Genomic DNA, 9234 nt, shown 5'->3' with positions numbered 1-9234 from the left:
TAATACCTTTTCCTGCATTTGCACAATGCCTGTGGAAAGTGATTCCATTTAGAATAGTTTAGCTTCATAAAAAATGGAGGAAGTTAGAGGCAGAGCTGTCAAAACATTCAGATATTTCAAAAGCAATTTGTAAAATATTGGTGAAATTGGTGACCAAAATAAAATTTCATGTTGTTGTTGAATCTCCTAGAATAAATCAAAATCTTTCCAGAGTAAAACTACAACTTCAGAAAGAAGAACATTTTGGAGGTTCTTGGATATTACATAAATGAACTAATTTAATGTGCAACCTTAAACTATGGGAAAAAGGATGGATATTGGCCAAGATGGGTCTGGTTTAAATCCCTTCCTTTGGTTGGGCAAATCCCATTGCCCATCGGAATTTCAGTTCCTTCATGGCAAAACCAGGGATAAAAGTAATTACCATTCAGGGTCAATGGGAAGTGACCTGAGGTATGATATAAGCAAGTACCTAAAGAGTTTTCTTTTAGAACGTGAGTTCCTTCTGTAATGTTTCTTCATCTCTTTCACAGACTTGAATGAACTCCTTAGTTCACACTTCCTCTCCTTCCCAGCTTGCACGCTTGGTGATGACGACTTTCCAAGCAACATTAGAAGTTTGACCCCCTTATTATTAAAAATGTATACAGAGGTCTGGAAAGTCAGAGCTACTACAGATAAAGCTTGGATGTGGGCTTCACTGTGGTTACAGTTATTTGAAGATACCATTAGCTGAATTCATCTTACTCAAATTCCTAACTAAGCAAAGCTTCATACTTGGTGTTCATCTAACCCTTCTATCTGTCCCAATAACCAGTAGACCAGAAATATACTGAGTATTGTCAGAAAAACATTGTGAAGGGCTAAGTAATGGACTACAAACATCACAGGGCATCTACAATGGAAAATCTCGACACTGTCTAGAGCACTACTCAGGGTAACCTCTGTCTTTCATTATCTTGGATCTGTTTTACAATGTTGTATGTTGTAGAAAATAAGTAAGAATCCAAATGACTCTTGTCCATAGAAATACAGATGAACAATGTTCAGTGGAACACAAGTGATGAATTTTGCATGTTTTTATAAATTTATTTTGAGCCCTGGCTGGTGTAGCTCAGTGGATTGAGCGTGGGCCTGCGAACCAGAGTATCGTGATTTGATTCCCAGTCATGGCACACGCCTGGGTTGCAGGCCAGTTCCCAGCAGGGGACTCACCAGAGGCAACTATACATTGATATTTCTCTCCCTCTCCCCTTCCCTTCCCCTCTAAAGATAAATAAATAAAATATTTTAAAAAATTTATTTTGACATTCCTTGTTACCTATATGTAGGGATTTCTTTGAATTCTTGTTTGAACTGGTTGTGGCATCTAATTGGATCTCTCATTAATCAATGCACTAAAGAAAATTTTTGATTTGTACTCATTTTATATAAAGTCTTGATTTTATGTTTTTAAAAAATTATCCCTTTTCAGTATCTGTTATTGTGTGACCGTAGCAGTGGGCTGGAGGCAGGGGTGACAGGCCAACCTGACAGACGTGAAATGCTTGCAGAATACATGTGAAAGAACAGAGCAAGATGTAGAAATTGTAATAGCAACTTCAGATTGAGAGGAGATCAAGGTTGAAGCAGCTTCAGAGAAAAGCTATGATCTCAGAGCTAGGAGAGCCCTGAGGAGATGGAGACAGAACTGGCTTTGAGGGTTAAGACACAACCTGAGATAAGACATGGTGGGCATCGTCACAGCCTATTCAGAGAGATCTGCGCTTTGATGAGGCTGGATAAGAAAAATAACAATCAAGGCTCAATTTTATTTGGCTTCCTATTTGGCAATAGGCTAGAGGGTCTCAAACCTGCGTGCCCATTAGACTCAACAGTGGCAACATAAAAATGCTGATGTCCGGGCCTCTTTGTCAGAAATTGTAATGTAATTGGTCTGGGGAGGCACAGGAAAAACTCCCCAGATGACTCTAGAATGAAACTAAGTTAGTGACCTAGTGTGCTATACAATTTACATGTGCTTGTTGATTTAATTTAACCCTCCTAGCAACCGCATGAGGAAAGTATTTTCATCCTTGTTTTATAGAGGAAAAGACAAAAGGTTCAGAGAGACTAAGTGATTTGCCCAGAGGTGCATCTTTTTTAAAAATTTATTTAATTATTTTTCAAGAATAGTTTTCTGTCTATTACTCCCATACCATCCTACCCCCCCATGCTCCCCCTTCCCTCCCATTTCCACCCTTCTTAGTTGTTGTCCATGTATCCTTTATATTTGTTCCTCTAAATCCCTCCCCTATTTCCCCTGAAATTCCTTCCCCTCTCCCCTCTGGTCTCCGTCCCCCTGTTCTCTATTTTAGTGTCTTTGGTTATATTTTGCTTGCTTGTTTGTTTTGTTGTTTAGCTTCCTGTTAAAGGTGAGATCATATGGTAATTGTCCTTCAACACCTGGCTTATTTCACTCAGCATAATGCTTTCCAGTTCCATCCATGCTATCCATGCTGTTGCAAAAGGTAGGAGCTCCTTCTTTCTTTCTGCTGCATAGAATTCCATTGTGTATATGTACCATAGTTTTTTGATCCATTCATTTACTGATGGGCACCTAAGTTGCTTCCAACTCTTGACTATTGTAAATTGTGCTGCTAGGGGTGCATAGGTTCTTTGGGATTGGTGTTTTAGGATATCAAACTGTATTACAAGGCCACTGTAATCAAAACAGCCTGGTACTGGCATAAAAACAGGCACATAAGCCAATGGAACAGAAAAGAGCCCAGATATAAACCCAACTCTCTACAGTCAATTAATATTCGACAAAGGGGGCAGTAACATAAAATGGAGTAAAGATAGCCTCTTCAACAAATGGTGTTGGGAGAATTGGACAGCTATGTGCAAAAAAATGAAACTTGAGCACCAACTTATACCATACATTAAAATAAATTTAAGGTGGATAAAAGACTTATATAAGCTGTGACACCATTAAAGTCCTAGAGGAGAACATTGGCAGGAAAATCTCAGATATTTCACGCAGCAACATTTTTACTGATATGTCCCCTAAAGCAAGGAATATAAAGGAAAGAATAAACAAATGGGATATCATCAAAATAAAAAGCTTCTGCATGGCTAAAGAAAACAGCATTAAAATAAAAAGACAACCATCTGTATGGGAAAACATATTTGCCAATGATACCTCAGACAAAGGTGTAATCTCCAAAATACACAAAGAACTCACATGACTTCACTCTAGGAAGACAACTAGCCCAATTAAAAAATGGGGAAAGGACTTGAACAGACACTTCTCCAAAGAGGACACATGAAAAGATGCTCAATATCGCTTGCTATCAGAGAGATGCAAATTAAAACCACAATGAGATACCACTTTACACTGGTGAGAATGGCTATCATAAACAAAGCAATAAACAACAAATGTTGGAGAGGGTGTGGGGAAAAGGGGACTCTAGCCCAGAGGTGCTTCTGTAACTTGCAGCTAAAAGAATGAGGGAAAGTTGTTGATTAGGAATGGGTGGTTTGTGGCTGGTTTTTAATGCTACTCTTACATAGTATAATTATGAATATAGTGCTCACTCACTCATTCACCATATACTTACCAAGAATCTACTATGTGCCAGGCTCTGTTCTAGGGATTGGGAATCAATGTGGCCACCAAAACAAAGTTTCTACCATCATTCTGACAAATGGAGAGAAAGCCGGTCATCTCAGAGAGGAAGGTCCTGGGCTGAGAGGAGGGGAAATGCAGTAGGGACATGGCATTCCTCTCGGGGGCTGAGGAAATGCTAATAAAAGCCAATAGGACCATGACGCCATACACCTGAAAGTAATAATCCTGTGGAGAACTATAATCTAGTTACAGATCCTTGTTATTAGTGTCAGTGATAATTATACCATATATTTGTGATGTTTTTTACACCCTTCAGAGGGATTTCACATACATGACTTCATTCAATACGCTCCACAAGTGGGAGGCCAGGCAGGTAAAATTGCTTTTGAAGAAAGACAGGTGAGGATTGCCCCAGATCACGTGGCTGGCACACGGTGGGACCAGAATTAGAACCCAAGTCTCCTGTTTCTAACCCAGTGTTCTGCACTTGGCCCATCTAATATTGCACCAAGGTTCTGACAATGATTGTGATCATCTACAATGATCTTGCTAAATACAGTGCTCAGAAATGAGAAGGTGGAGGTCGAGGAAACCGGGGCAAAATCCAGAGAAGGAAGCCTGTTCTAATTGGGGTTTCTTTCCTTTACTTATTTTTCCAGTTTTATCCAGCTGATGTCTATGTAACTGACCTATGACACTGTGTAAGTCTATGGTGAACAACATCTTACATGTGTATATTGTAAGATGATTGTCACAGGGCACCTCTATCATGTCACATGATTGCCCTTTTTATTTTTATTTTTTGGTGTGGTGAAAACGTTCAAGATCTATTCTTTTAGCAGCTTTAAAGTATAAGACACAGGATTATCAACTATAATCCTCATGGTGCACATTAGACCCCCACAACTTATTTGTCTTTTAATTGGAAGTTTATTCTTTTGACCAACATCTCCCCAATATCCCCCCCACCCCCTGGTAATAATCATCATTCTACCCTCTGTTTCTCAAAGTTTGGTTTATAGATTCCACATATAAGTGAGATCATTCTCTTTGTCTCTCTGACTTACTTCATTTACATAATACCCTCTAGGTCCATCCATGCTGTGACAAGTGGCAGACTTCCTTCTTTGTTGTGGTTGAATGATATGCATCTACATATCTTTCTTATCCATTCATCTGTTGACAGGCACTTAGGTTGTTCCCCGATCTTTTACCTTCCCTTGAAATATCTTTGAGGGATTGACAGAAGCAGAGCCTCAGAATGATAATTCTCTTTATCGAGTTATCCATGGTGATGAATCAGAAGTGTTCTTTTTGAAAACTAGATATTATCCAACTGGGAAAGAGAGGGATCAGTATCCAAAGGGCTAATTCCCAAGTTAATTCCCTTTCCACACTTTGGTTCTATGCCTGCCTCCCCACTGCAGGCAGGTTGCTGGGGTTTCTGGAAGAAATCTAAGCTCCTCTCTGGTGTCTCTCCAGTCTCCTCCCACCTGCGCTCCTGGCACTAGAGAATGTGTATTTCTCCCGTGTTCCTCTTTCATCCTTGATGATCTATTGTAAACAGAAGATACTTAAGCACCAAAAATAAATAAATAAATAAATAAATAAATAAAAAGAGCAAAGTTTATCATCTCCACAAAAGGCTGTGGACCCTGACATACTGTGAACATGCTAGGTGGGGCAAACAAACAGATAGAAGATGCTTTTTTTTAAGCCAACTAGCATAGTGTGCTATTTAGCTAGTGTGTGATTTTCTACAGTTTGCAACCCAGCTGTGCTTTGGAGCCTGATAAGGCCCAGACATGTAGGATTATCCCTGTTCTTCCAAAATTCAGTTTTGTTTTTTGCATCTAAATATCCACAAAATCCACCAAGATCCATGTGACTTGAGGCCAACCATATTCACCCTATTTACTCATTTTCATTGGTTCTGGACTCTAGTTGGTGTGTTGGTTGGATCATTGAGTAGCAGATGCCAAGATGGCTTTGGAAGTGGAAGAGACTTATAGGGCGAAGTCCTTGTGAAAGATGGAAGGGAGAGGAAGTTAGAGGAGGCAAAGGGGACCTTCAGACCATGACATGGGGCTTGACACCTGTTAAAGAGAGAGGGGGAGAAGAGGGACTGGGTAGGAAGAACCTCGGACTGTGGTGCAGGTCCAAGAAGGTTGCTCAGAGAAGAATCCTGCCTAGGTACAATGGTGAGTTCTTCTGCTCAACCAATTCCGTACTCAGTCATTAGGGGATGTCTAGGTAGCCCCTAGTCTCAGCTTGAATATTGAGTCAGATTCTAAAGGCAACGACAGCTAGAGAAAGAATGTCAGCAGTTTCTTTCCTGAAAGCAAATCTCAGTGGGCGCACTGCCCCAGCTGCCACAGCTCAGCGAAGGGAGCAGATGGCCACAGAAAGCTAAGCGCCTACCTGTGTATGCGAGAGGCTCGCTCTAGCCAATGGGCTTGTGCCATCTGACAGGAACAAGACAGAGATTCATGCATCCATCTATGCACCCAGAGATCCGCTCATTTATTGCCTTAGATAGCAGCAGCAATCTCTGGAGCTTCTGTCAGAACAAAAACCTGTCCTTGGTGTTGCCTGAGAAACCAAACCAAGATTTTGACTGTTCTGCTACACAAGCCGTAATCCCTGAGTGACAATCAGCCTATATCTCCACCCAGTTTGCTTCCATCCCTGCTTGTGATCCTAAGTCAACCTGTTATGCATCTGAGACCAGGTTTTTTCACCACACCCTAATTTCTGCCTGCCTGACACATCTCTTTTTTGAGTTCTGTTGGCACGTTTCTCCCCTAAAAGGACTGTAATTCACATCCCAGCTCTTTGACTCGGTGTTTCAGGTATAAAGGTACATGGCAAGTGATGAAGTTTACCACAATGTCCTTGAGTTCAGGCTCACTGTGACCAGCTAAGGAGTAGCAGAGACGGTGAGCTGGTTTGGCTGTGTGCCTCCCAACTCTGAAGTCCCTGAAACTGTTTAGTTTCAAAATGACCCTGGCTTTTGGTAGTGTTTCCTAGCAGCCTCTCTCCAACTAATATGGCAACTGGCCATGAGAAATCATGGGCATCATTTTGAGAGCACATTATTTTGGAAGATAAAGATGGTGAAATTGTCTAGGGCTTGGCAGGTAATTAAAAGAGGCTGATTTTTCAAACAAATATTCCTGCCAATTAGAATTTAATCTTCCTCTAAATCAGCAGTCTCTAAGGCCCATTTATTTCTTTCATCCCATTACCTATTCTATCAAAAAACATGGGTCTCACCTTAATAGAAACCAACTCTCTTATTTCCCCTAGAACAATGTTTACATTTTGGCAAGCCTTCTCCCATGTGACTTAAAGAACCACATGTGTTTGCGGCATTCTCTCGAGTAGTTGAGAGAACATAAAACTTGCAGTAATATTTTGGGGAGTAAATTTTATTGTTATGGCTTTAAAACACAATCAAATAAAAACAAGAATTCCATTAGTAGTTGAATATTGTAAGAATAGAGTTGAGAATAAATTTTACCACTATAGGAACTACAAAACAGCAATAATAAAAAACACTATTATTGTGAATAAATTGTGTTGAGATGACTAACTAGAAAGCTATAAAACACAATGATAAGGGATAATCTAATCACCAGGAAAGATGTAATAATAATTCACCCTTGTTAGTGAGGAGCTCATGGTTCCAGTTCATTGGCCCCAGGTTCTCTAGGTTACTCACTGCGTGCATTCCATAAGGTTGAGGAAGGTAGTCTTTGGACGGTGGCCTGGCAGGAGACCATGTGTTACAGTGAACTGGGCATGGTGATTGAGGACTATCCAATTATCAGTGACTGTTAGGAAAATCATGTATCGTAATGCCAAATGTCCTCACAACATATTTAAAAAATTATCTGCAGCTTTCTACTGACAATTCGTATGTATTATTTGACTGTGCATTTTCACATATTTATTTTTATTTATGTTCTTTTTCTTCAGAATAGCTGCATGGGATTACATGTCTGTTGGGAGGGAAGCCTATTCTAATTTTATTCTTTATTTAAACTACCCATTGCTTCTCAGCCTTTTGGCTAAGATCAAGTATAGTATCCGTTCTTATCAGTTTAAACTACTCATACACCCCTCTGCTCTGAGTCTATTTGGCCCCATTTCAACGAACAGGAGAATGAAACCACCCTCAATGCTTGTGTTCCATTCATCTTCCATGGAGCCCTCGGCTCCACCTAACCCCTTGCTTCAGAGTTAAGAATACCGAGGTGGCTGCCCTGTCCCAAAACTTGGGTGAAAGGAAGAGTGTGGTAGGGCTTGCATCTTGCCCCTGTTTTGAACACCATCATAATTCAAATTCAAGATTTCTGAATGACAGTATCCCAAGAGGACAATGGAAGATCATCGTGATGCAGTTCCCTTTAAAATGCCACTAACTTATGCTGATGAAGTCTTCTACCCTCACTGCCTCCACTCTGTCACTGTCCTTCATTAACCAACTCCAGTCGGGCTTGGGTCTCTGCCACATGCATGCTGACATCAACCACTGTCTTCAAAGTCTCCAGGGACCTCTGTACTGTTGCTGGGTGAGATTGCCAGTTATCAGTCATCTGACTCAACTTCAGGTCATTACGTCCCATTGGTAACTCTCACTTTCTTAAAATGCTTTTCTCACTCAGCTTTTGGGACACAACAGTTTCTCATCTCTCCATCTTCCTCACTGGCTGCTCTTTCTCAGTTTCCATTGCTCATTCCTCTCTTCCACCAAAACCTCTAAATGTTAGAATGACTCAAGGATCAGCCTTCGTTCTTTCCTTCTAAATGAGCTCACACCCTAGATAAGTTAGCTATACGTGGCTTTGAACACCACCTCTTACATGCTGAAGACACACATTTATGCGCCTTGCTCCTGCTTCCCTCTGAGAGCCAGCCTGCAGTTGTTGCTGTCCTCGTGACAATCCTCTGGGTGTCTAATAAGCACCTGGACCTTATCAGAGCTCAAGAAAATTCTTGACTCTTCATCCCCTTGAGCCTGCTCACCCCTTGATTTTCCCCATTGAATAAAATGTCACCACAATTCACTTAGTTTCTTGGTCCCCAAATCTAGGAGTTTTTCTTGAGTTTCCTAGTTTCCTCACACTTCATATTCATTCCATAAGCAAATTCATTGTGTCTGCTTCTAAAATAAATTCTCAGTGTGACCAGGTCTCAACATTTCACCATGACTCGGTGGCCTGAATCTCCATCATCATTCCCCTAGAATGTTATCTTCCAGCTGGTCTTTTTTCTTTAAAAAAATTATATTTACATATTTTTAAACAGAGGGGAAGGGAGGGTGAAGGAGAGGGAGAAAAACATCAATGTGTGGTTGCTTCTCATGCACTCACCCCTCACTGGGGACCTGGCCCACAACCTAGGCATGTGCCCTGACTGGAAATCAAACCCATGACCCTTTAGTTCATAGGCTGGTACTCAATCCACTGAGCCACAACAGCCAGGGCCCAGCTGGGTTTTCTGTTTCCATTCTTGTCCTTCTCTTGTCTTCTCTCTATCTAGCAGCCAACATAATTCCTTAAAATACTAAACCAAAACCTTTTCACTGATTTCCTAGAGTAAAACCCAAAGTCCGT

The 9234-nt window shown here is 40.9% G+C and overlaps 1 pseudogene; it reads left to right on the top strand.

Moving 5' to 3' along the window:
- Nucleotides 1-7666: 7666 nt before the first annotated feature.
- LOC118986076 (uncharacterized) lies at nt 7667-7844 on the top strand (annotated as a pseudogene).
- The last annotated feature ends 1390 nt before the right edge of the window (nt 7845-9234 follow it).

This window comes from Sturnira hondurensis, unplaced genomic scaffold, assembly GCF_014824575.4.
Source record: "Sturnira hondurensis isolate 20B ecotype Veracruz unplaced genomic scaffold, ASM1482457v3 Scaffold0004136, whole genome shotgun sequence".
NCBI lineage: Eukaryota > Metazoa > Chordata > Mammalia > Chiroptera > Phyllostomidae > Sturnira > Sturnira hondurensis.
Note: the sequence above shows the minus strand (reverse complement) of the source record. Positions and strands in the feature narration are given on the sequence as shown.